Genomic DNA, 27,249 nt, shown 5'->3' with positions numbered 1-27,249 from the left:
CCGGTGGCTTCGGTCGGCCGGCTCCATCCTAACCCCCTAGCCCTTTTCTGCTCCCCCACTTCTCGCTTAGGGCCCATCAAGGGTAGGACATACCTAGGGACACCACTCGCCTATTTGTACTCTAGTAAGGCAACATGGCATTTCCAAGCTTCTTTGGGCGCAATGGGAAAAATGCAATGGATTTTTTAGACAACCTTGAGATGGCCTTCCTTGTCTCTGTGGTGGGGGATGATGAAGTTCTAAAGTTGAGGGCTTTTCCTTTGGTGCTCAAGGAAGAAGCTAGAATGTGATTCCAAACTCTAAATCCGGCCCAAAGAGCTGAATGGGAGGGATTCAAGGCAGCTTTCTTACAGAGATTTCAACAAACTAACTCAGCTGAAGAGTTATGGCAATGGCTTTTGGCCCTCCATCAAAGTGATCCTTATGGTTATGAAACTTATGAGGAAGGGTTTTTGAAGCTTTGGGGGCAATGGTCAGATTCACTGAATCCTACTGAGAGAGCTCCAAACTGCCTTCAAAAGGATTGATTTATTTCAGGTTTGTACCCCTTGCTTAGGGAGAAGGTAAAGGTGAATTTCCAAACACTTTTGAAGATGCTTTGAGAATCACTAGGGAAAAGAATCAAAAGATTCTCTACCAAGCCCAAGCTAGCCAAGTAGTTTTGGGAAACAACATCACAACTATGAAGGCCTCTCAAGTTCCCCCAAATGTATCTAATGCACCAGGCCTTGTTAGAGGTTAAGAAGACATGATCCAAAAAATAAACAATCTTACTAATCAACTAGAGGGTTTGAGAGTGAATCTTGTGCAAGGTGCAAGAAGATCTATCAAGAGGAATGGTGGGAATTGACCATAAAAGCGACGACAAGCAAGGGAGATATTGTGTTACAACTGTGGAGAAAATGGACATGGCATGTAAAATCGTCCTCACCCTAGAAGATATGATCACCCTGCCAGAGGTCCTCAACAACAGGTAAGCCCTCCTCGTGCTAGGACTCAAGAGCAAGAGCAGTCACGACCTGCAATTTTACAACCACCTTATGTTCAAGCTGAAACCCCTGCTGTTCAACCAAATGTTAATGTCATAAAAATAGAGGAGGTGATCAGGGATAGAAGTCTCCAAGAAGAAATAGCGAGAGGTAAGATGAAGATAGATGTAGTAGAGACCATGCCTATCAAGCCGGTACATGTCCAAAACTGAGGCAAGCAAGGAAGCAATCAATGAGGCAAGTACATCACGGGCACCTAGAGATGAAGGGAAGAAGAGAAAGACTCAAACTAGGTCTAAAATTGATATCTCCAACTTTCCTTTGGGTTCTCGAACACAACCTTATGATCTGATAGCAAATGTGAGCTCTCAAGGGCCAAAAATTACTTGGCTACAACTACTTCATGCCTCTCCAAAGCTACAACGACAATGGTAAAAAATGGTAAGTACAAGGGAAAGGCAAGATAAAATGGTTAGTGCAATCAAGGCATATGGCCTCAAAGATATAGTGCATTTAGTGGAGGCTCAAATCAAAGGTTAACGGATTCGAGAAACATACATCGATAGTGGAGTAGAGGTTTGTGTCATGACAACAAAGCTTATGCATCAATTAGGCTTAGAAGTAATGGAATCCTCAACCTTTAGGGCAAAGATGGCCAACAATGATGCGGTCGCATGTGTGGGTGTAGTGAAAGCTTTGAGAGTTTCTATTTTTGGAATCACTGCAGCAGTGGATGTTTATGTGATGCCAGTAAAGGGAGAAGGATATCCTCTCATCCTAGGGAGACCTTGGCTTATGGGCATCGGAGCTAGGCAAGATTGGGCAACAGGGGATCTGGAGTTGAGGCCACGTAAGGTGGGTGGCCACGATCAAAATGTAGTATACAACTTGAAGAGTGGGCATCAAGAGAACCTTGAACTAGAAACGTCTACCGATGGGTGGTGATCAAGTGGATGTTCCTCATCATCAATAGAAGAGGAAGAGAGTTCAAGTGGAGAGAGTGATACCACTCTCGAAGTTATGGGCATCACCTTAAAGGAACCTACCTCATCAGAAGACAACCCAAGGATCCAAGGAGAAGATGTGTGGGATGCTAGCCTAGAGAAGATGATATCCAAGGATATAAAGGATGAAGAAAGGAAGGGTTATGTGAATGTTCTCAAGAAGCATGCATCATTGTTTATTTCTGATTATACTCACATTACAAGTGTCACTGTAGTGAAGCATCACATCCAACTCAAAGAAGGAAGCAAACCTGTAGTACAAAGATTGAGAAGACTGGGAGTTGTGCAATACGATGCATTGTTGACATAGGTGAAGAGACTCTTGAATGCACGATTCATATACCCAGTGGGAGATTCAGAATGGGTCTCCCTAGTAGTAATGAGGCCAAAGAAAAATGGTAAGTGGCGAGTATGCATAGATTACAAGCCACTAAATGCTGCAACAAAGAGGGACCACTTCTCTCTCCCATTTCAAGATGAAATCTTGAATGAAGTAGCGGGACATGAGCAGTATACAGTGTTGTGTGATGGCTACTCTGGCTACTTCCAGATTCGCATTGCAGAGGAGGATCAAAAGAAGACCACTTTCATCACACCATGGGGCTGTTTTGCCTTTCGGGTCATGCCCTTTGGTCTCACAAATGCCCCAGCAACCTTTCAACGATTCATGAATATGGTCTTTCAACCTTACTTTGGTAAGTCCATAAGGGTTTTCATAGATGACTTTTGTATTTACAGCTCAAGGAACATACATCTACGCAAGGTTGATGAAGGATTTACTCGCTTAGCTAGGTTGGGTGGACAACTAAATAAGGATAAATGTCACATTGGGAAAAACAAGGTTACACTACTAGGGCATGTAGTGTCAATTGAAGGGATTGAGGTAGATCCAAGAAAGGTAGAAATATTGCTAGCTCTACCTTCCCCAACCTCCATCAAACAATTAGTCTCCTTCTTACAAAAGCTAAGATATTTGGGTAGATTTATATACTTACTCTCTCAGGCCATATATCCCCTACAACAACTGATACGCCAAGAAACACTTATATGGAGTGAACAAAGTGAATGACATTTTAAGGAGATAAAGAAAATGTTGGGGTCACTTCCTATAATCCTCTAGCCTTGTTGGGAAGAAACATTATTTGTAAACCCTAGCGTGGGAGAAGAGGCCATTGGTGCTGCTCTCCTACAAAAAGATCCAAAAACATCCTTCATGAGGCCTGTGTATTTTGCTAGCCGCCTCATGAAAGCCTCAGAGAAGACTTACACCTCCATGGAACAACTAGTGTTGGCCTTCATATTTGCAGTAACCAAATTTCGGCCATATTTGCTTCCAAAGAGGTTTGTGATCATCACTATGGAGGATATGTTTCCCTATGCACTACAACATATAGAAATCTCTGACAAAATAGCAAAGTGGATGGTCCAACTTCAAGAGTTTGATTATACAGTGCAGGTTGAAAAAATAACTCGAGCATGCCTGGCTGATATTTTGACAAATAGGTGCTATGAGAAAAATCTTAGGGTGAAAAGAAAGGATCTTCCACCACCCCCATCCATAAAGACTCTTGTAGATGCTTATAGTCTCTACTTTGATGGTGCATACAAGATAACTAAGGATAAGGCAGCCACAGGCATTGTTGTTTTCTCTCCTTTAGGAGAGAAAATCTATGGTGAAGGAATCATCTTGGAAGGTGTCCACTCTAACAATGAGGCAGAATATCAAGCTTTAATTCATGGTCTTTGTTGGTGTCTTAGTAATTCAATCGAGAGGTTGAATGCTTTTGGAGACCCCATGCTATTGGTAAGGTAGATGCAAGGTACATGGGCATGCAAAAACACAAACCTCTCTAGTAAAATGAGAGAGGCCGAATCCCTTATGAGAAGATTTAGGGAGGCACAAGTACATCATGTGCCAAGAGACCAGAACAAGGATGCCGACCATCTAGCATCATCAAAGCTGAATGAATCAATGGCGAGAGCAGTGGCTATCAAACCCCCACTTCAGCAAGGCAAGGAAGACTTAGAAGATATTCTACACCTCTTAGAGCAAGGAGAAGCTCCCAAACACCTGACTAAGGGAGAAAGACAAGGGCTAGCTCGAAAGGCTACAAGATATCGCATGGTAAATGATAGTTTGTATTGTCTTGGTAAGGATGGTGTGCTTAGGAAAGTGCCTTCAAAATGGGAAATTGAAGAAATCTTAAAAGCTTGCCATGATGTGTGTGGAGGCCATTTTGCACATGACATCACAGGTAGAAAGGTTCTACAAGTCGGCTTTACTTGGCCCAGTCTACACTGAGATGACAAATATTGGGGTCAAACATGTGAAGAATGTCAGAAATCAGGACCACGACAGCTCATAGTAGAACCCCAAACCCCAATCAAGATCTATGGACCCTTTGAGAAGTGGAAAATTGATGCCATATGGCCTTTACCACGTACTGCATCAAGAAAAGAGTATATTATCATGGGGGTAGATTACATGACTAGATGGGCCGAGGCTATGCCAACTAGAAGAATCACTGCTAAAGAAGTGAGTAAATTCATCTTTGACCACATTTGTTGTAGGTTTGGTACCCCTCTTGAAATACTATCAGATAGAGGACCAGGGTTTAGAGATAATGTGGTGAACTCATGCAAAAGCTAAATATTCAACAACGACACTCTACCCCTTACTACCCTCAATGCAATGGATTGGTGGAAAAGGTAAATGGAATGATTTGTAAAATCATCAACAAACAGGTATATTCAGGGCCCCGGGATTGGGACAAGCACCTTAGTGGAGCTCTATGGGCTTACAGAACCTCCTTCAAAACCATGTTAGGTTCACACATTTTCATCTAGTTTATGGACAAGAGGCTCTTTTGCCTATTGAGGTGAAATTAGCTAGCCTTGAGGTATTAGGTGGCACAGTAGGCTCTCAAAAGGAGAAGTTACATTAAAGATTACTGGACCTAGAGAGATTACAATTGGATCGTGAAGAGCATTTTTGTTTCTCCATTGTGCATAGCATTTGTATTTCTCCATTGTACTTTGTAATCAACCATCAATTGAAGTTCTTCTATGTCGTATTCCGGTGGAGATGGAACCCGGTGGAGATGGCGTATTCCGGTGGAGATGGCGCGATGGCGGGGCGGTGGAGATTGCAGGCCGGTGGAGATAGCGTATTCCGGAGGAGATGGCGTATTACTACCTCGTGGTCGAGCAACACTGGCAAAGATGGTGGCAGGTAGTAACGGTGACGTGAACAGAAAAAAAAGACGCACGGAACTGTAGCGAATGGACAGAACAGTGAGGGCGACGTGAGGCAGAGAAGTGACGGTTGAAGCGAGGCTGTTGGTTTCTCCAAACGAAATGTTGAGTTCGTGATTGGCGGAAGCAAACGGAATGGCTCACTAGTGGAATCGGTGTGTGAGCGAGTTTGGCCGCCCTGAGTGCCTTGATTCCAATCGTTCTGGCCAGAATTTTAGGCTTTGATACCAATGCAATGAAGGGGAATTGGGAGATGGAGGAAAGCCACGGAAGGCAAGGGAAGATAGAGAAGGAAGGGGAGATAGGAGTAGCGTGAATTGAGAGAGAGCACAGGTGAGGAAGGAAGCCGATTGAGTTGGAGATTAGATGTCAAATCAAATAGGTACCTTACAATCCTTTTGGGGTTGACTTATATAGTCCCCCACATTTCCCACATTTCCCCTACTATTTTCCCCTCTATTTTCCACATAAAATCTATGCTTTTCCCACCTTCATTACAGAGAGAATGTAGTGTTCAAGACAACTTTTTTAGTGAATTCAATCACAATTCTATTGCTAATAATACAACATTGTGAACAAATCGTGATTAGTTTTCTTAACACGATATATTAGTGTGATAATGGCTTGTATTAATGATTCCAACTAGTTTTCTTGTATAGAAAAAATTTACTATATCTATAGTTTCAACTAGTTTTCTTATCTAGGAATATTTTACTAGATCATCAACTAGGAATTTTAAAAATTTTCTATATAGAAATATTTTACTAGATCACTAACTTGTAAAGTGTTCCACTTTTACTAGTTGAGACTTTTTCTAGATACTTTGATAAGTATCTAGAAAATCTCTCTTTTTTTACTACATGGAAAAGTGTTTAAAGTTCCTTGTGAGGGAGGCCTAGGATGTAACGTCTGACCAGTGGATTAGGGAATCAGGAGTCCTCGTTGTTGAGGGGATGGTAAGCGGTCAATCGCCGGTGGGGGGGAAGCTGGTTAGTGGTGATGGAAGTCAAAGGTGGGGTAGCTGCCTAGGATCCGAAGGAAGGAGCAGTGTTGTTGCAACTGGGCAAGGACGTTCTGGGTGCTGAGGTCTGCAGTGGAGCCCCGGAAGTCGATGAGGACGACGTACTGGAACTGACAATGATGAGATTGAATATGGTTCTCATGGGCAGCATGATTAATAGAAGTACAAGGGTCGATAGGAGATTGAGTACAGTGAACAGTCCAGGGGTTGATGAGAAGGGGCTGTTGCCGCCAGGGCCGGGTCTCCAGCCGGGTGACGTTGATGCCTCGGAAGGGGAAGGCGGCCAGGGCTTTGTACAGACTGCCCAGGCCTTCTGACAGCACCAGGGCCACGCTCGTCATGTAGGTGGGGTCCTCTCGCGACGTGGCGGGCATCCGAGCGTCCCTCGACACTACCCAGAATTGGCGGCCAGATGAGCGCCTCCCCTCACTTCCAGCTGTTTCATAATATTCGTGCACGGCTGCGACGACGTGAAGATTGCTGTGCCGCAGGATGAGGTCGTAGATCCGATGGTAGAGCGCGCCACAGGAGGTGTTGTCGTTCTCGTTCTCTAACTCCACCAAAGGCAGCATTGCCCGATCCACAGTCCGCGACTCCACAGCCGAGAACAGGGCCTCCACATGGCCGTATCGTATCGGCTGGCAAGCCGGATACGTTTTCGACACTGCCCGCCCCGTGGGACTCCCCTCATACGCCACCGCGCCCGTCCACCAGCTTCTATCAGCGCCAGCTGAGGCTGCGGTTGAAAGGCTCAGCACGGACCCTTTGATCCCGGAGCTGGGTTTGGAATCTTGATCACTTCTGAATGCCAATGACGACGACGATCCAGGAGAAGATGCTTCCCGCCGACATCTCTCCAAAGAGGAAGAAGAAGAAGAAGAAGTAGAGGACGAGGGGAAGGACGAGGAGGTTATGGCTGCCGTTAATAATGGCAATAATCCGGGCGTCGATTTCCCCGATAATTGACCATGACTCTCGAGACTCGATGATCGAGTTCCCTCCAGAGGGGTCATCATCGTGACTCTCACTGTATCACTAGGCCTCTGCAGATCAGCCCAGTCATATTTAGGGCTTCCTTTAATATCTATACTCGTGTTGGCAGGCGTCCACCTGCCGTGGCTATCCCTGGTGATCGGCGAGCTCTTCAGCTGAGGCGGTAATATCGTCCTGCTCGCTCGCAGCATCACTTCCTTGGGGAATATTACAAAACCAGACTCCATGTGTGATTAATAGTAGAGTACTTGGCTTCTTATCGATCTAGAAACTGTACTTCGTGGTGATCAGGTTCAGCCAGTCGATATTGCGAGAGATATTGCCAGTAACTCGAGGCAGCCAGAGATATTGCCAGTGACCACCTCTCGTAGTAACAGAGGAAGACGATCGGTCCTTTATCGCCACTTCGACCTCCGACGACCTTTCAATGGTCGACTCGTTCAACTTATAGTATCGTATACCAGTAGTAGATGACTCCTGTACTTTGAGTGATTCAATGGCGTGGGCCCGGGCTTAAATTAGAAGGACGCGACGCAACACCTTCAAAAGGAGTTTTACCGGTCTCAACAAGCGTTACAAATGTTTAATACTCTAAATGCACACATTAATAAAACATAGAAAAATAGTGTTATGCCCTTCCATTCTCTTTCAAAAAGAGAAGGTGAGATACCAAAGCCTTTTTCTAATGAGAAGTTAGACTTTATCAAATACATAATTCGAAACTTCAATGGGATGTTTGCATTATTTGATTTCCTTTCTGTATTGTGGTCTTGGCATGCTCATAGACATCACCACAAAATGATTGTTTTTCTAAATTTGGAGAACTAGCTTTGTATGGTTATCCTTCCATTTGTATGTTTGTAGTAGCTACTATAATAGGTAATTTATGGAATTTGAAGGGTTTGTGCACACTCATGAAATGTATGTGTATACATTTCATACAATAAAGCTTACATACTCAGTTATATTCAACCATTTGTTAGCATTGCCCTTTAGGGCTTGTACAATGGTGGGGTGACAAGGTGGTGCATGTCCATAAAAAATTACCCACGGTTAACTTTAGTTAAGTGGTCCACTGAGCCTTGAACCTATCAATATCTTGGTTTTCGAGAAAGAACTTGATTTTAGAATATTAAAGAAAAAGGATCCTCTCCCTCTCTCTCTCTCTCTCTCTCTCTCTCTCTCTCTCTCTCTCTCTCTCTCTCTCTCTCATGCCAAAAACAAAGGGCAATGCTCTTATGCATGATAGTGCGCCCTTGTTTTATGCATGCAAAATGCTATATGCAAGTAGTCAACTTGTGCTAAATATTCTATTAATGCATTCTTGTTCTATTTACCTTGTTATGTGTTGTAACATTTTTATTTGTTGTTCAAACTCAAAGTTCTCTTCTAATGGTACACAATTCTTAATATCATTTTTCATTGTTGTCTATAGACCTTTCCGTTGCATTACTCATCCATTAAAATAGATGTTTATCATGTCTATATACATGTGTATATTCATTTGACACTTACTTTTTAATTCTTTTATAATAATCACATTCCTCTTATCTGTTTAATTGTACTTCTTGTAATTGCAACAATCTCGAGCTCTCATTCAAATAATCTTTATCCTCATCCTCACTCAACTTTCTAAGCATCCTCAAAGTAGGTATATCTACTTATATAGGCAATAAGGCTTCTCTTTCATAAACTATCTTATATGCAGAAAACCTAGTACTCTCTTTCTTAGATAAAGGATAAGCTCATAATGCACTCGAAAACTCAATATCCTATGTTTGAGGACGATCTTTTTTCATCTTTAACAATGTCGTAATCAGCTCACCATTGAATCTCTCATTTAAGCAATTACATTGAGGTTAATAAAGCAAAGAAAATTGTTTTGTTATCTTATTTTCTCACAAATATAATCTATCAATTCTCCATTGAAACTAGGTCCTCTATCAAATAAAATTTCTATAGATGTCCCAAACTTGTGGCATATATCCTCATATATAAATTCTTCTACATCAATTACTCTAATATTCTTAATTGCTTTTGCTTCTGCCCAAAGGAAAAGATAATCAACTGCAATAAAAATACAAATCTTTCCTCTTGAAGTACAAGAAGGCAAAGGACAATTACATCTATTTTCCATTTTTCAAAAATATCATAAGCAAGATTTATCTCTTTTTTTTTTGGTTTTATAAAATTTTACCTCATTATTTTATATTCATGACAAGATTTGCACCAATGATTTACATCTTTATGTAGATTGGACATATATATCTGTTAATAAAAAAAATTGGAGTGTAATTTTGTAAGCATAGTGTTCTCCACAAGTTGCCCTATGGTTACTTTTAGATTATGATAAATTTCATCTTTCCAAGGCACTCTTCCAAGAATCAAATCCACTCCTTTTGCAAATACAATGTCATTCACTAATTTATACCTTCCAGCTCTTCTTAAAAATCCATACCTTTTATCTTAGGAATATTAGATGGTATCTTCCTAGTCAAATGAAACTCTTTTTCCAACTCAAGTATTTCTATTCCTTGATATAAAAGGAAAATCTTCCTCGATAGCAAATAATTGACAAATTGTAGCTTGGGCTACATTATAAGCTTCTTGATTTTCTTCTTTGGCTATGTGTTTCAAACTTCAAGCTTTAAAATGATTCAAATCTCTCCTAATATTATTATGCATTCTCTTAAGTTTGGGATTCTTGATTTGTCAGACTCTGAGAATTTGCTTTTTCTAAAAGTAAAACATCACCCCTAATCCTCAATCTTCTAATTCTCATTCTGTGATAAATTGAAATAGCTACCTACAAAGTTGCACATTCAACTTCATTGTTACTAGTTGCCTCAAGTTTAATAGTTTCTTTTCTTATCAAATTTCCTTGTGGATCATAAACCACAATCCCATGTAATGATGTTTGGTGTGCCTTATAAGTAAGAACCATCGAAGTACATCAAAACTAAGGTTTTAATCTCTAGTTTTGCCTCTTCTTTGTTCCCAAATTTTCCTTTTAATAAAAATGAACTCCCCCTATAGGTTAAAAGGTTTGCTATTGTTGCTTAAGTTGAATCCTCAACTTGAAATTTATACTCAAAATTCCTCAAGCTCAATAATTTGTTTCATAACTCTCCTTGAAAGATTTGAGTTATTTACTAGCTATGCAACAATGTATAGTTAGTCAAAATCGTAAAGGGCCTAGGCAACAAGTACCTCTTGAGCTTCTTGCAAGCAAACATTGCACTGGTCATCACTTATTCAATTTCAATATAAGTAGTCTTTGTTCTTGCAACTTCACTCGACTAGTAAAATAAATGGTTCTCATATATCCAAAATTCCTTCCTTGTTGCATAAGAACTGCTACCATGGCATATTCTCCTAGTTAAGGATTCACAAACATTTCCTTTTGCCAATCAACTACTTCAATAGATGAAGCATGACCTATAGTTTTTGTGACATGCTAAAATACTTCCTCAGCTTCTAATGTCCATTCTAAAGGATCCTTCTTAGCTACCATTTGCAAAACGGGTAAAGTAATAGAGAAGCCAAATATATGAATCTTGAAAGATAGCTTACCTTGTGAATAAAAGTCATAAGCTCCTCAGTATTTGCATGTGACACTAAGGTAACCAAAGATTTTACTTTTTAAGGATCTAGCTCTATTCCATTTTCAGAAATCACATGATGAAGAAATTTCACTTTAGGTTGAACTATCTTACTTTTTTTTGGATTCAATTGACAACCATAACTATCCAATGTCTCAAACACTTTAACCAATTTTGCACAATGATGAAGTCTTGAGCTATGTACGGACATCATCAATGAAACCCCTCACAAATTGTCCTAGGAAAGGAGCTAACACTTTCTTTACCATTCCCTCATACCATCCCGGTCCATTACTAAGTCCAAAAGGTAAAACTCTATAGCAAAAACATCCCCAAGGTATTATAAAGGTTGTTTTCCTTTGAGCTTCAGGAGCGATGGGTAACTAAAAATAACCCAAATAGCTATCACACACATTTTACCTTTCATAATGTGCAACTAAATCCAAAATCTCATCGATGAAAGGAAGTGGATAATGATCTTGCCTTGTGAGCATATAAGGGTTTACAATTTACATAAATATTCCAATTTCCTGTCTTCTTTGCAATTATAACTATCGTTCTTACCCATTCAAAATGTTCAACAAGATAAATAATTTCATATTGCAACAAATTTTCAACCTCTGCTTTGAAAATAGTCATTTACTCTAAAGTCAAGGGCTTTAATTTCTAACAAACATGTTTCACATATTCTTTAAGTTCAATTTTTACTCCTTCTCCTCGCATACCTCTAATTTCTATGTAAGAGGTTACAAAGAGATCTAGATGCTTACTAATAATGGTTTGGTATTGTTTTTTCTCTCGCTCTGTCAAGTCAGGATGACTCAACAATTTTTCCAACAACTCTCTTTTCTTTGCTGATACTTGAGATTGTCCCATCAATTCTTCTAACTCCTCTACTTTTCCCTCTTCATCTTCTCTATTCATTATGCTATCCTGAACTTTCTACTTTAAATTCAAAATTGATATTTGAACACTAGATTGTCCTTCTTCTTCTTCAGATGCTCCCTCATCCTTAAGCATAAAAAAAGTCAAGTGTCTTTTGTTGAAGGAATTGTCCTTCCTTTACCAAAAATTTCAAAAACTCTAGAAACCATTATCTTTATTTTTGTTTAGTATATGAATGTCCATGATTCTTCTCTAGTTTTTTCTATTTTATGTTTCTCCACAAGGTTTAAAGTTTTTCTCTTGTTTTCCTGGAAATGTTCGTAACCTTGTTGGCATAACATGGCAAGTTATTTTCATGGCTACACCATAGACTTTAACCTCCAAGTCTTGAATTATACCTATCATGCATTCTACTTTAACATGATTTAGAAGCCTAATTCAAAATCTAGATCCTGCAATTATTTGGAGACCAAATTGTTCTACACTTGCTTCAATAATCACACTAACTTGTGCTCCTCTGTCTATATATGCCTCCCCTATATTTTGATCTTTATACAATGCATCTACAAAAGGGCATATATTTGGTAGTTCTTCTACACTCAAAACTTTTACTATTCCTCTTCTTTTGGATTAACTAATTTTTTTCATAGTCCTCTCATCCTAGGACATAGCTGCATTAATTGTACAAAAGTTATATAAGATTTTCTACCCATCATATCCCTTTTGAAGTCATAATCACTTTTCCCTTCCCCTAAAGAAATGTCAGTAGTATGATAATGTTTCCTAGATTTCCTTATTATTTTCTCCCTCTTTCTTCTCTTTCTTCTTTCCCTTCTTCACCTTTCTCCCTCTTTCCTTACCAGTCTTACTAGTTTTAGGGTCCTTTCTCTCCACATCTCTCCTCCTTTTAGTTATATGCATTACATTAACTATCTTATTTTCCTAACTCTTGTTTTCAACAATGATACACTTTATGGTAGTCTTACCTTTCTATTCCTCCAATGGTCTTAGTACTTCAGATGTAGAATGATCTCTAATTTCAATACCATAATCATGTTGTCTATTCGCAAGATTTTGGGGTAAATGATACACGTCTTCTCTTGATCTAAGTGTATAAGGACAATTTGTGCTTATATGTCTTATTTCTTAACAAGAATAGAAAACCACTGAATTAATCTCTTCCATTACCTCCTCTTACTCCTCCTATATTTTCTTGACTGGTCTATCCTATACATCCCCATGACCTCTTCCTAAAGGCCTTCCTCTCAAAGCTCCCAATCTCATCTTTTGCATTTGCTTAGATGGTTAATCTACCTCCTTAGAGCTAGTTGTGTATTTTTTCTTGCTAATAGTTGATAATTCTCAAGTTGCTCCTTGGTGGTAATGTCCATTTTGAAAGACTTCATGTCTCGTGTGGCTCCAAAATCATCAAGTACATACATGAGTAGCCATTGTGCCTATGAACTCATATGCCTTTTTCTTTATTGTTTTTCTTCCATTAGGTGGAGCATGCTCTAGTTTGTGCCTCATGTGAGTGTCATCATAGGTCTCAACAATGTTGACCTTAGAAATAAGCCCTATATCTAAGTCCACAAAAATTGATTTACTAGTAGGCCAACAACTTGTTGCAAGGTTTAAGAATCCATGAGCTTATCATCATATCATAAGGAACAAACCTTAGAAATAAGCCCTATATCTAAGTCCACAAAAATTGATTTTACTAGTAGGCCAACAACTTGTTGCAAGGTTTAAGAATCCATGAGCTTATCATCATATCACAAGGAACAGACCCTAGTTCATCATTCACAATTGAGCCATCTACAAGAAGGCCAGTTGTGTATGTGTTGTCAATTACATGGTACAGGGGTTGCTCTTGAAGTGTCATGTTGGTGTGACTCTGGAGTACCAAATTAGTAAGGTTTTGCTATCAACAAGAAGAAAGTTATTACTTCATTACCTCTTGTACTCTCTATGGTGGCGGAGTTTATGTTTACTTGTAACACGAAATGTATACTAGAGTTGATGTGTTCTATTGGACTAGTTTATAAATTTATGTGTTCTCTCAAATAGGTTTAATTCTTATCCATGATCATAAACATCCAGTGGAGCTGGCATGACCTCTTGAAGGATTGCTAAAGATTAATTGCAATTCTGCAGAGTAATCTTTGGGCAATCTATGGTCATCATGGGGAGAGGTTCATTGAACCTTTGATTAGAAAGTGCATCTTCAAGGTAATATTTCTTCACAAGTTTCATTCAGAATTAGAGAGGGGCATCTCAAGGAACTGAAGAAATGGTTGTTGATTCCAGCACACACATGATATCATGTAGAGCACAAGTACACATTGAAACTGTTGATTTGGATCTTGCAGGGGAAAAGTGAAGCATCATTGACCTTTAGCTATGGTCAAAAAACTGTAAGGGTACAATAACCTCCTAGAATTTATCAAGCCTTCCTGTTAATAAAAGAATTCTAGCTCATGAGACAACCACATTTTCATCTAATGGCCAACTAGTCTCTTTAGTAGTGGGTTCTTTAGGATGAAAATATGTCAAAACACCTAAAGTTTCTTCCATTTTGTTTGCATATAAAAGGAGAGATGCATATGCCAACCTTAGATCTACATCCTCAGGGAATTCCTTTAGAACCTTGTCATATAAGTTGAATGCAGCAACAAGATCATCCATAGCTTCATGGCATTCTTCCATCTTTTCCCAAATCATTTTGTTTCTAAATGATTGAATTCCATCTAGCATAGTGTAGTACTACAAGGTAGTTCAACCAACTCCATGTGTACATCAGTAGCTTGCATTGCCAATTCAGGAAACTCCTCTACTTGCTTTCTTCCCAATGCCTCAAAATAAACATTAGCACCAACATGATTTCCAAGATGAGCATGGCATATCCTAGGTTTTATTGCAAGATCAATAGGAAGCTCCCAGCCTAAGCAATCAAATCTTTTTGCTTGCTCAATTGAAGAAATAGAGTAGAAGCAAAGTCCTTCTTCTCCATATATAGGTCGTAGGGTGCTCATCTACTAGCTCTTCAACATTCCTACAGCCTCCTCAATACATTCACTCTACTACCACATATGTGCAACCATTTTGCAAACTTCTACATTAGTAGGGTGAGCCTTTAAGATGGCCTCATATGTGTCCACTGCCTTTGCATAATGATAAACATCTATAAAAAATAGTTCAGTAACAATTGAAGCACCAGAGGGCTATAATGAAGATCAATGGAGCTCTCACTCCTCGTTTGATGGAAAGCTTGATTCACCATGCCATGTCAATGGTAAAACGAAACCATCATTCTGTTGAGATATCGAGCTCCACTTGTGATATGCCAGGGTGACCATTGTGCATTTATGTCACCGACTTGTCAGTTGTAGATGCGGTTGGTACACCGCCCATGAATAATAGCTAGATGACAGCAATCCTTATCTACTCTAGTTCGTGGCTCAGTTAATATGCCACCTTAGTTAGTTGAGTTTGGTTTGAGACCCATATATAGGGTTCTTCTATTTCTTTGTATGAGAGTTCTTTTGGCTTACACAACTAAGAAAAGAAAAACAGTTTTCAGCCTCCACCTTTGTGTGTATTCCCCCATTGTGCAAGCAAGAAAGCTACAAGTGAGACTCCTTCCTTCTCTCCCACAATCTTGACATGGTATTAGAGCCATGTTCGTGGTAAGGAGCTCAAGAAAGCAAGCCAAGCTCGCGGTGTTCTGGTAAGAGGAGCAGTGTTGCTTTCATTTTCTGTTTTGGGAGCAGATCTCTACAGGTAGCACAGCCGGAAATTGCAAGAGTGCATTGTCTCAGGTTGAGACGCCCTTCGCGGTGAAGCAAGAGGCCATTTCGGGGCATGTTTTGGAGGCGGAAGTTTTCTGCACGCACTCAGGAAAAGACCCTATTTTATGCTGTGCGACCACTGTTCTACAGGTTGGTGAAAAGTTACTGTAGAAATTGCATCGTATGCTTGTGCGCAGAGACATTGGGAGTTACAGAATCATCCTTGTTGCCTGTTGATGCAAAATCGTCACTAGGAAGTGACTGTGTGGTCAAATACCACTTTCGTCAGTTTTGCAGATTAGCCCTTGTGAGGCTGAAGTTGTGTTCTTTACAGTGACAGAACTTTTTGCAGTGTTCTGTAATGGCGTCTAATTCTCTCTCACAGATTGTCACTGAAAAGCTTGACAAGAACAACTTCCAAGCATGGAAGTTTAGAATGACGAATTTCCTTATGGGAAAAGGATATTGGGAATTTGTTGCAGGAAATGAAGAAGAACCAGTTCTTCCTGATGTTCCCAATCAACAGCAAATGCATGCATTTAAAGCATGGCATGAGAGAGCCAAGAAACTTATGTACTAGCTGTCTATCAGTATTTCAGACTCTATGATTGTGCATATTCAGGATGCAAGTACGCCAAAGGAGGCATGGGATACTTTGTCAAAAATGTATAGCACAAATACGCAAGCCAGGAAAATGCAGCTCAAGCAAGAGTTGCATAATGTGCAAAGAGAAAATATGAGCATCAATGACTACCACATGAAGGTGAAGAAGATTGTAGATGCACTTGCTTCCATTGGGTCACCAGTGGAAGATGATGATTTAGTTTCTGTGACCTTGAATGGTCTAGGAAAGGATTATGCACAGTTCTGAACATCCATTTCCGTCCGTGAAAGATTTCCTGATTTTGAGGAGTTGATTGCTCTTCTAATTTCTGAGGAGCAGAGAAATGGTGGTGCATCTTCTTCAGGAGGAACTTCAAAAGAAGCTGTCTTCTACTCAAATGCTGGAAGAGGTAGAGGCAGAGGTAGAGGAGGCCGATTTGGAGGCCGTGGTAGAAATCAGAATATGCAGGAGACTCAAGAAAACCAGTCCTATGGAGGAGGACGTGGTAACTCTAGAGGCAGGGGGAGCCAAAGAGGTCGTGGTGGATGGCAAAGAGGCCAAAATGCAAACAACAATGTTGAATGCTACTACTGTGGTAAAATGGGTCATATGGCTAAAGACTGCTATAAAAAGCAGAATGACATCATGAATGGAAAACTGCAACAAGGGAATTATGCATCTTCTAGTAGACAGGGTGATGACAGAAATGAGCATTTGTTTATGGTGCAGCACATGAACAATTCTGTGACAAGTGCAGAAGAAAGCAACGATGTATGGTATGTTGACTCAGGTGCATCAAACCACATGACAGGTCATGCAGAATGGATGGAGGATGCAAGGAAAATGGAAAAACCAGGATTCATGGAGACTGGTGATGATACTGCACATCCTATTGTGCAGATTGGAAAAATTTCTTTGTCTATGCAGGATGGGAAAAAGAAATACTTGTCCGATGTATTTCATGTCCCGAATATCACCAAGAATCTAGTTTCTGTTGGTCAAATGGTTGAGCAGGGCTTGCAGGTCAGATTTAATCCTCATGGATGCTTTGTTGAGGATATGAAAAATAAAGGTCGCTTGATAGCAAAAGGAAAGAAGAAGGGTATAATGCTTACATTGGATGCAGACATGTCTGAATTGAGTGCAGCAATGTTTGCACATGGGACCGGTGTAGTTGCAGATATTGATATCTGGCATAAACGCATTGGTCATGTTAATGTACAACGACTTAAATCAATGCAGGCCCAAAATATTGTTGCAGGATTGTCCAAATTCAAGGTTGCAGAAATGCATAAGATATGTGAAGCCTGTCAATTTGGAAAACAGGCAAGGAAACCATTTCCTAGACATGTTCAAGAGAGTAAGAAGCCATTGGAATTAATCCACTCTGATGTGTGGACTACTAAAGCTGCATCTCTTGGAGGCTGTCATTATTTTGTCACTTTTATTGATGACTATAGCAGAAAAGTTTGGGTGTATTTTATGAAAAAGAAAAGTGAAGTTTTTGGGCATTTTAAAACTCTTAAAGCTATGGTTGAAAAAGAAACAGGTTTGCAAATAAAATGCCTAAGGTTAGATGGAGGGGGAGAGTACCTCTCAAATGAGTTTGCAAGGTTCCTGCAGGAGCATGGCATAAAACAACAATATTCATGCAGTCATACCCCACAACAAAATGGAATTGCAGAAAGGAAAAATAGGCATATTGGAGAGGTATCTCGTGCCATGCTCAATGAAAAAGACTTGCCAGATTTTTACTGGGCTGAAGCAGTTACTATAGCAGTCTACATAATGAACAGGACTCCCACTGCAGCAATACATGGGATGACTCCAGAGGAGAGGTATACTGGTAGGAAACCAGATATTTCTCATTTGAAAATTTTTGGTTGCATTGCCTATGTACATGTGCCAGATGAGTTGAGATCCAAGTTGGATCCAAAAGCTGAGAAGTGCATCTTTATTGGTTACTCTCTGCAGCAAAAAGGGTATAGATGCTATAACCCTTCTACTCGTAAGTTTACAGTGAGCAGAGATGTTGTCTTTGATGAGATGAGTAGCTGGTATAAACCAGTAAATGTGATTGATGATGTAGATGCACAAAATGGTAATGCTGCACAGAATTCACAGCAGCAGTCACAAAATATTAGTGGACCTGGAGCGTCCTCTAGCAGTGGTTCACATTCTTCGCCATGGACAGGCAGATTGGGTTAGGAGAATCTTCTCAAAGCAATGCAGATAGTGGTATGCAGGTATCACGAAAAGCAAAAGAGAAGGTTGATCAGCCCATGTTTGATGTAAATGCAGGTCACTCTTATGTGGATGGTGAATCCAGTGGCTCAGAATAGAGCATTGATGATGAGTTGGGTATTCCTTCTATTGTTACACCTGGAGTAAGGAAGACCAGGGATGTTTTGAGAGCACCTGGGAGTGAACCTATTTTGCGCAGGTCTACGAGAGCTAGGTATCCTATGGATAGGCTGAAATACGATGGATTTACAGCCATTCACTATGATCCATGGAAATAAAGGCACCAAAATGTGCTTGTCATGGAAATATATTTTGTAAAATGATCCATTGCAAATGTAATTTTTGTCAAAAATCAAATATGAAGCAATGTAACAATGTGGGTCCTTAGGCTCACATCTAAAAATATGGAAAGGAAAAGGGAAGGTCAAACACCTTTTGTCTCATTCCAAAAATTGAAGGGTCTTTAGACCTTAGCCAAGATGTATGCACTTCAATTTTATAATATTAAAAAAAAGAAAAGAAGGAGGCTTGTCGGGTGATTTGAGGAGGTGGAAAGTTGAGGTGGTTACACCCTCTCTCTTCCTTTATCTTCTCCTCTCACGCTTTATTTCCCTCTCTCCCTCATTTGGCACAACACTAACCTTCTTGTTCTTGTCTCTTTCTCTTGTGCTTTCATTGCCAGATCTCATGGAGAGTGAGGAAGAGGAAAAGTGTGAGGATGGTTTGAATCTATCAATCTCTTGTGTGCCTCTCTCTTGTGTGTTTGGAGAGCATGGATTCTTGGTGAGAAGAAGGTTTCTTGTAGGTTTTTGTGGCCAGCAAGCTATTTGCAGCCTCTCTTGGCCGGGTTTGAGGTTCTTCTTGTGCCGTGGCAGGGCGCTGTTCATTTGGTGCACTGGCCGAGAAGGAGGTGGCTATGGAGCTTGCAAGAAAGAATGGGATTTGAAGTACCATTTCAGTCATTACAAGTTTCAAAGGATGCTATTAAAGGTCAATGTGCACACTAAAGAATGTATCAAGAAGAAAAGAATAGAAGGTTACACACAGTGATAGCCACTTCCCCAACAATACCTACCCCTATTCTCCACGCCTCTCTTTCTGCCCTTTTTCCACTATACAAGCCCTCCATTCTCTCATTCTCTCTCTCTCTCTCATTCCCTACCTTTCACAGCCTCCTTCTATCCTCGTTGAGCCTGCTTCGTAACCAGTATGTACAGGTGGAATCTTCCAGGCTTACGCCCCCTGCACGGCATTGTAGCACAACAACGATGTTCTACTTTGCCTGTCAATCTGCCTTCTGCCTCTGTCTTGATGATGGTCCACGACAACATCAGAAACTCCATCGCCTTCTCCTCATGACATCCGTCTGTCCTTTTTCACGTCGTCTTTTCGTCCATACGTCCACGCAGGCCAATCATCCATCGGTGCTTGAAAGAAACATTATCCTTTCCTTCTTTATTTCCAACGTTGGCTATTACAAACATATATCTTTTGCAATTAAACAAAACAAACCTTAAGGATTGATATTTTCACAACTACTTTGTTGGTAGTTCGTATGCTATTTCTCTTCTCTTGAATTCATTCTTTCTTCCACCAAGAATATCCTCCAACACACCAAGATTTATTTTTCCTTTTCTTTTGTTGTTTTTGGTAATAAAACCCACATCTCTTTTCTTGTTTAACAACAACCGGGTGGAGTGCTTTAAATTGACTTATCTTTTGTGAGGGTGTGCATCAAGATTATATCTTCTTTGGGTTTATTTGTCGAGCTTCATGGTGTGGTTGTTTTTCCGTCTATGCTAAGTGTGAAGTTATTCTTGTGTGCAAGTTGGTTAAAAGCCCTATCTTTTGTGTGCTTGATGAATTTTTATTGTGGAGTGTTTGTGACCTAGGCTTTGCGACCTAGTTATGTCTTTCTTTTTGTTTGTTATTTTCCTTCCCTATCCAATGACAATTCAAAGACGATGAAGAAAAGAAATGAAGACAAATTCTAAAGATGAAGACAAAGGTTTTTCAAGTGATGATGGTGGTTCTTCTTCAAATTTGTTCGTGGGGACGCTTCACACTTAAGTGTGGGAGGAATGATGACCAGGAAATCAATGCAAATAAAGGCACCAAAATGTGCTTGTCATGGAAATATCTTTTGTATAATGATCCATTGCAAATGTAATTTTTGTCAAAAATCAAATATGAAGCAATGTAACAATGTGGGTCCTTAGGCTCACATCTAAAAATATGGAAAGGAAAAGGGAAGGTCAAACACCTTTTGTCTCATTCCAAAAATTGAAGGGTCCTTAGACCTTAGCTAAGATGTATGCATTTCAATTTTATAATATCAAGAAAAAGAAGAGGAGGCTTGTCGGGTGATTTGAGGAGGCGGGAAGCTGAGGTGGTTACACCCTCTCTCTTCCTTTATCTTCTCCTCTCATGCTTCATTTCCCTCTCTCCCTCATTTGGCACAACACTTTCCTTCTTGTTCTTGTCTCTTTCTCTTGTGCTTTCATTGCAAGATCTCATGGAGAGTGAGGAAGAGGAAGAGTGTGAGGATGGTTTGAATCTATCAATCTCTTGTGTGCCTCTCTCTTGTGTGTTTGGGGAGCATGGATTCTTGGTGGGAAGAAGGTTTCTTGTAGGTTTTTGTGGCCAACAAGCTATTTGCAGCCTCTCTTGGCCTTTGAGGTTCTTCTTGTGCCGTGGCAGGGTGATAAAGTGGATGGTAGATATATCCATCAAGTGGATGATAGGTGCATCCATAAAGTAGATGGTAGCTCGATCTATAAAGTGAATGGTAGGTGGTCGTACCCACCGGGCATCAGAGATAGAAGGAAGTAGAGGATAGGAGATGGAAGAGAAGAAAAAGAATAGACAAGATGTAAACACAATAAAGACAAAGCACAATGAATCGAATCACCATGTATTGACAGAACCTAAAGTTCCTTGTCTGGAACTACTCAAAAACAATCTCCAAGCATTAGATCTCATGGAGCTCCCTTGTAGAACAAAACATGCATCCAACAACAGCTTCCTCTCTGTTGCTTGGAACTCGAATTTGATGGCTCCATTGGCTCCAAAAGGGGGGTAAAATCTCAAAACACCTACTCAAGAATCTCCTAGACCAGTCCTTCTTCTCCCAGTTCAAAGTGTTGTTTACTTCCTATCAACTATGATCACGACTCCTGCGATTTCGCCCATCTTTCTTTTTCATGAAAAATCCCAAATGGAAAAAGTAACTTGCTTTTTGCACACCACCCTATTCTAGAAGTTTTCCTATCTTTTTAGGATATTTACAATAAAAAATATCCAAAATATAAAAAATAAGCTAAAATTGTCCAAAAATCTAGTATTTTTGGACCATCCATGCCACAGACACTAGCACTAATTTCTTAGATGACATTGACTCTATAGATCAATAAGAAATTTGGATGATGATGCACTCCAGAGCTTTTCACACTGTGTCCGCGTAGTGCCACGACAACGCATAGATTCTCCCCGTGCTTCGTACTACCAGGGTTTGAAAGTGAATTACATGTGGCAACATGGTTCATGGATGTTGATATAAGAAACATAGCAAGAACTTCAAAAGCTTTGGTAACTTAAACTAATACAATATTATATGCATGAATATTGTGCAATATATAGATATCAAGATGTGGTACTTACAGTAATATATATAAAGCAGAAGATGACCATCAATAGGATCAAGTCTAAACCATATTTTTTTAAAATCCTTGTAACGATTTCTCAAAGTTTCTCGAAGCCAAATACATCTAATGGAGATTTATATTCATATTGATCATATCATGGCTTGCATATTATTCTCGTTATTATATTAATTTGACAATCCATAAACTATATTGAGAATTATTATTTCTTCTTCTTTTTCTGTGTGTGTGTATGTGTGTATGAATGTGTATCTTGGTTTGACATCCCCAAGTCAAAGTTCTAAACAATAACTATAGAAAAAGAAGATGTGTGTGTGTGTGTGAATAATACACATGCATTCATATATGTGTGTATGACTATATGTATGAATGAATGAATAATATACACACACTTTTTTTATTTTTTATTTTTTCTATACCTTGTGTGTGTATATGTATACATATTTATATATATGTACATGTATGTGTGTGTGTGTGTGTGTGTACACACACAGTCTGTGGCCTCGTAAATGTGTATCCTCACTCTTGCTCTGATTATTTTTATTTTCTCCTCTTTTTTTCTCTTCCTTGTATCTCTTATCTTTCTTCACTTATATATGTGCATGATGTGTATATATATGTGTGTATATATGCACGTGTTTGTATGAATTATATGTATATAGACATATATATGTTTATGTGTCAATTCGTGTCTACACAGGCACATGTTTCTAATTACACATTTTATAAGTGTGTATCCATTCTCTCTCTCTCTCTCTCTCTCTCTCTCTCTCTCTCTTTGGACTTTTTCTTCACTCATATATACATTTGGATGTGCAAATGTATATGTATTTTTTACATGTGTGTCCATTTGTGTGGTCTCATAACTATTCACACTCTCCTCTTATTTTTCTCTATCTTGTCTCTCCTTTCCTTTCCCCTCTCTTGTGTCTCCTCCTCCTCCTCCTCATCTCTCTCTCTCTCTCTCTCTCTCTCTCTCTCTCTCTCTCTCTCTCTCTCTCTCTCTCTCTCTCTCTCTCTCTCTCTCTCTCTCTCTCTCTCTCTCTCTCTCTCTTATACACACACACACACAAACACACTTATATGAATGATATAAACATGTAGATAATTTTTTATCTTTGTCTCTTTTTGTTTTTTCTATGCTTTTTGTATGTGTGTGTGCACTATATATGTGTAGGTAGAGCTATATATCTTCAATAGGTGTGTCTCTGTCTGGTTGGCCTTGTAAATGTGTTCTCTCTGTAAAATATTACACGGCGCAGGGAACAGAATCTGAGAAAGAGATAGAGAGTACACAACAGATAAGAGAGGAATCAGTAAATTCTTTAACTCCAAACAACTGATACAAAGATGGCTCTGTCCACCCGTGCGCTTCCACTGTGTGAAGCTTAGATGGCGATCTAGACAGAAGATAGGTGAAGAGCTTAAGGCTAGCTGGAACAACAACTCTGACTGGGTGAAAGATGAGTGAGTGATGGCTGCGAAGGGGTTTAGCTTTTATAGCCCGCGAAGGTCGTTAGGTCGGCCTATTGACCGACCTACCATATGAGCCTCCACTAGTCGGCCAGGGAATATTCCCTTTACCATCGGGCCGGGGGCGCTGCCCCCGGACCCCCGCCAGGGGGGCCGCTGGCCCCCCTGGGACCCCCCAGCCAGGGGCCGCTTCCGTGGCCCCCGGACCCCACAATAGGGGCCCCTTTTAACTCCCTTACCACGCAACTCAATGCAATGTGCCTCGAGTTGCTACCAGCTTAACCACTCCGTCTAACCCAAAGATTAGACCCACAACAGTCACCTTTTTGCCATCCGGTCACATAGACCTCATCTGATATACAAGTCAGGACTCAACCAATGTCCGGGCTCACATTTGGCTTCTCCTCATAATGGGGGCCTTACAACTTTGAGCACCATGGATCATTGGTAGCACCTAATGAGGGTGGGGCATTGATCATATCTAACACCCCCCCTCAATGTCCACCCATAGGTGAACTATCTCCTCGGCCCAATGCCGAGTCTCTGAAGATGAACTTGAAGCAGATCCTTCGTAAGTGCTTTGGTGAAGACATCTGCTCCATTCTCCTCTGTTGGACAGTAGACCAATTCCACTATCCCATCCTCCATCAAATCACGCACATAGTGATACTGGATCTCTATATGTTTTGTGCGTGCATGAAACACTGGATTTTTGGCAATGGCGATGCAACTCTGATTGTCACATCTCAGCACAGTTGGTTCTTCATCCTGCACTCCCACATGCCATAGAATCCTTCTCAACCATACGGCCTCACATGCAGCAAAACAAGCTGCCTTATACTCTGCTTCGGTAGAAGACAATGCCACTGTTGGTTGCTTCTTACTAATCCAAGAGAAAATTCCTGAACCCAAAGAGAAACAATAACTAGAAACTGACTTCCTGGAATCAATGTCTCCTGCCCAATCTGAGTCACAGTTCCCCACAAGAGAAGTTCCGAAACTGTATGTGATACCATAGTCAAGAGTTTTCTTCAAGTATCTGAGCACCCGCATCCCAGCCTTCCAATGACTCTCATGAGGTTTGTTTGAGAACCTGCTCAAAACTCCAACAGCAAAACTGATATCTGGTCTGGTGTTACACAAGTAGATCAGACTGCCGACCAACCTCCTATACCTCGCAATGTCTGCTAGTGCTGATGTATCCTCGACGGATAACTTTGCATTTACCTCCATAGGTGTAGCTATCTCCTTGCACTCGGTCATGCCAAATGCCTTCAAGATCTCCCATGCATACTTCTTCTGAGAGATGAAGATCTTTCCTGGCTCTTGCCAAACTTCAATCCCCAAACAATAGTGCAGCAAGCCCAAGTCTGTCATTTCAAACTCAGAACTCAAAGCCTTTCGAGTTTGGTTGATCATATCTTCATAGTCACCTGTAATAAGAAGGTCGTCCACATATAGGACAATCACTACAGACTTTTTACCATCCCTGTAAACATACAAGTTAGCATCTGAGGCACATCTTTTGAAGTTTAGGTTTAAAAAGAACCTATCTATCCGCTGGTACCATGCTCTGGGGGCTTGTTTCAGCCCATACAATGCCTTCTTCAGTTTACACACTTTGTTCTCAGAATGGGGGGCCTCAAACCCTGGTGGCTGAGCCACGTACACCTCCTCCTTGAGGTCACCATTTAAGAACGCTGACTTAACATCCATTTGGTACACTGGCCACTTCTTGTGGGCAGCCACTGCAAGTACTGTGCGAATAGTGGTCATTCTGGCAGTTGGGGCAAATGACTCTTGAAAATCAAACCCTTCAACTTGTGAAAATCCTTGTGCAACCAGTCTAGCTTTGTACTTTTCTAAGGTACCATCAGCCTTGTACTTTACCTTCCAGATCCACTTGGTGCCAATAACCTTCCGCTTTGCTGGTCGATCCACTAGCACCCAAGTGTCATTCTTCATTATGCTGTCATACTCCGCCTACATAGCATCCTTCCATGATGGATCTGCAAGTGCTTCTTCTAAGTCAGTTGGCTCCTTTACTTCTCTCATAATCTCAACCATCAAGGTCATATTGACTCTGTGAGCAGAAGCCCTCCTTTGCTCCTCTATTCTCTGAGACCTCCTTGGTCCGTCTGCCTTCTCCTCAACAGATGCAGGCATAGGATTATTGTGGTCATAGAGCTGCTTCACCCAACGCGGCAATGGCTTTTCCGGTGGGGTGATGTCAGGTCGGTGAACTTTTTCCTCATCATCTGAAGATGATGCTTCCTCCTCCTTAAGGATAGGGATAGCTCTCGGGAGAGGTTCATAGTGGACTACTTCTTCGCTTGATGATAAAGTGGAAGAACTTGCCTTCTCCTTCTCCACTGTATGCGGCTCCTCCTTGAACACCACATCACGGCTCGCGATGATCTTATTTGCCTCGTGGTCATATAATTTGTAAGCCTTCTGCTCATCACTATAACCCAAGAAGATACATTTTTTGCTTTTTGGTTGTAACTTGTTTCTCTTCTCATCTGGAACATGTGCATAACATTCACATCCAAAAATTCTGAAATGTGAGACAGATGGTTTCTTACCAGTGTAAGCCTCATGAGGTGCTTTTCCCTTGAGAGCCTTTGTATAGCTCCGATTTAGAATGTAGACTGCAGTATTAACAGCTTCAGCCCAAAAATGGTTAGGCAATCCCTTGCCCTTTAGCATGCATCTTGCCATCTCCACAATGGTGCGATTCCTGCGTTCCACAACACCGTTCTGCTGAGGTGTGTGAGGCGTCGTCAATTGACGCTTGATCCCTTTGCTCTTGCAAAAGCCTTCAAACTCCTTTGAGTTGAACTCACCACCACCATCTGTTCTAAATTTCTTCACACTTTTCCCTGTTTCATTCTCAACAAGTATTAGCCATTCTTTAAACTTACCAAAAGCTTGAGCCTTATCACGAAGGAAGTACACCCACATCTTCCTACTGTAGTCGTCGACAATCAACATAAAATAAGAAGATCCCCCCAAGGCCTGTGTAGGCATCTTACCACACAAGTCAGCATGCACCAACTCTAGAGGAGCCTGTGCTCTATTCTTGCTTTCTTGTGGAAATGCCTTTCTTTGTTGCTTGCCCATCATACAAGCTTCACATGGTTCCTTCAATTCAGTTATTGTAGGTAGGTGAGCAACCATACCTTGCTTTTGCATCTCCTTCAATACTGCAAATCCGATGTGTCCAAACCTTTCATGCCAAAGCTTACTTGTGCCCACTCCAGCGGTGGCTGTAAGAGCACTTAGCTCATACAGGTTGTTCCTTCTTTCTCCTTTGCCAACAATTGTGCCAGCACTATCAATAATTTCTGCACCTGTCTTCTTGAACCTCACTTCATGACCAAGATCAGTTATGGCAGCAACTGATAAGAGATTTCTCCTGATTTCGGGAACATACAACACATTTGAAAGCTTTTTGACTTCACCATTTGCAGCAGCAAAAGAAATAGTACCTGTGCCCGCAGCAGGGCATTTAGCATCATTTCCAACCGTCACAGTGATGGATTCTTGTAGAGGCTGCATAGAACTGTATAGACCTTTCTTGTTGGTCATGTGACGGGAGGCCCCACTATCCAACACCCAAGAGTCAGTGGTAGATTCTTCTTGCGCCGAGGAGCACACTTCCTCAATGGTCGCCATGAATAACTCCAACTCTGCTTCAGCCGTATTGGCTGTCTCTTTCCCTTT

This window comes from Lygodium microphyllum, unplaced genomic scaffold (assembly GCF_053477565.2).
Source record: "Lygodium microphyllum isolate KBCC unplaced genomic scaffold, Lygodium_microphyllum_v1.1.10 scaffold_41, whole genome shotgun sequence".
NCBI classification, from domain to species: domain Eukaryota; kingdom Viridiplantae; phylum Streptophyta; class Polypodiopsida; order Schizaeales; family Lygodiaceae; genus Lygodium; species Lygodium microphyllum.
The sequence above is the reverse complement of the archived record's forward strand: the minus strand, read 5'-3'. Positions refer to the sequence as shown.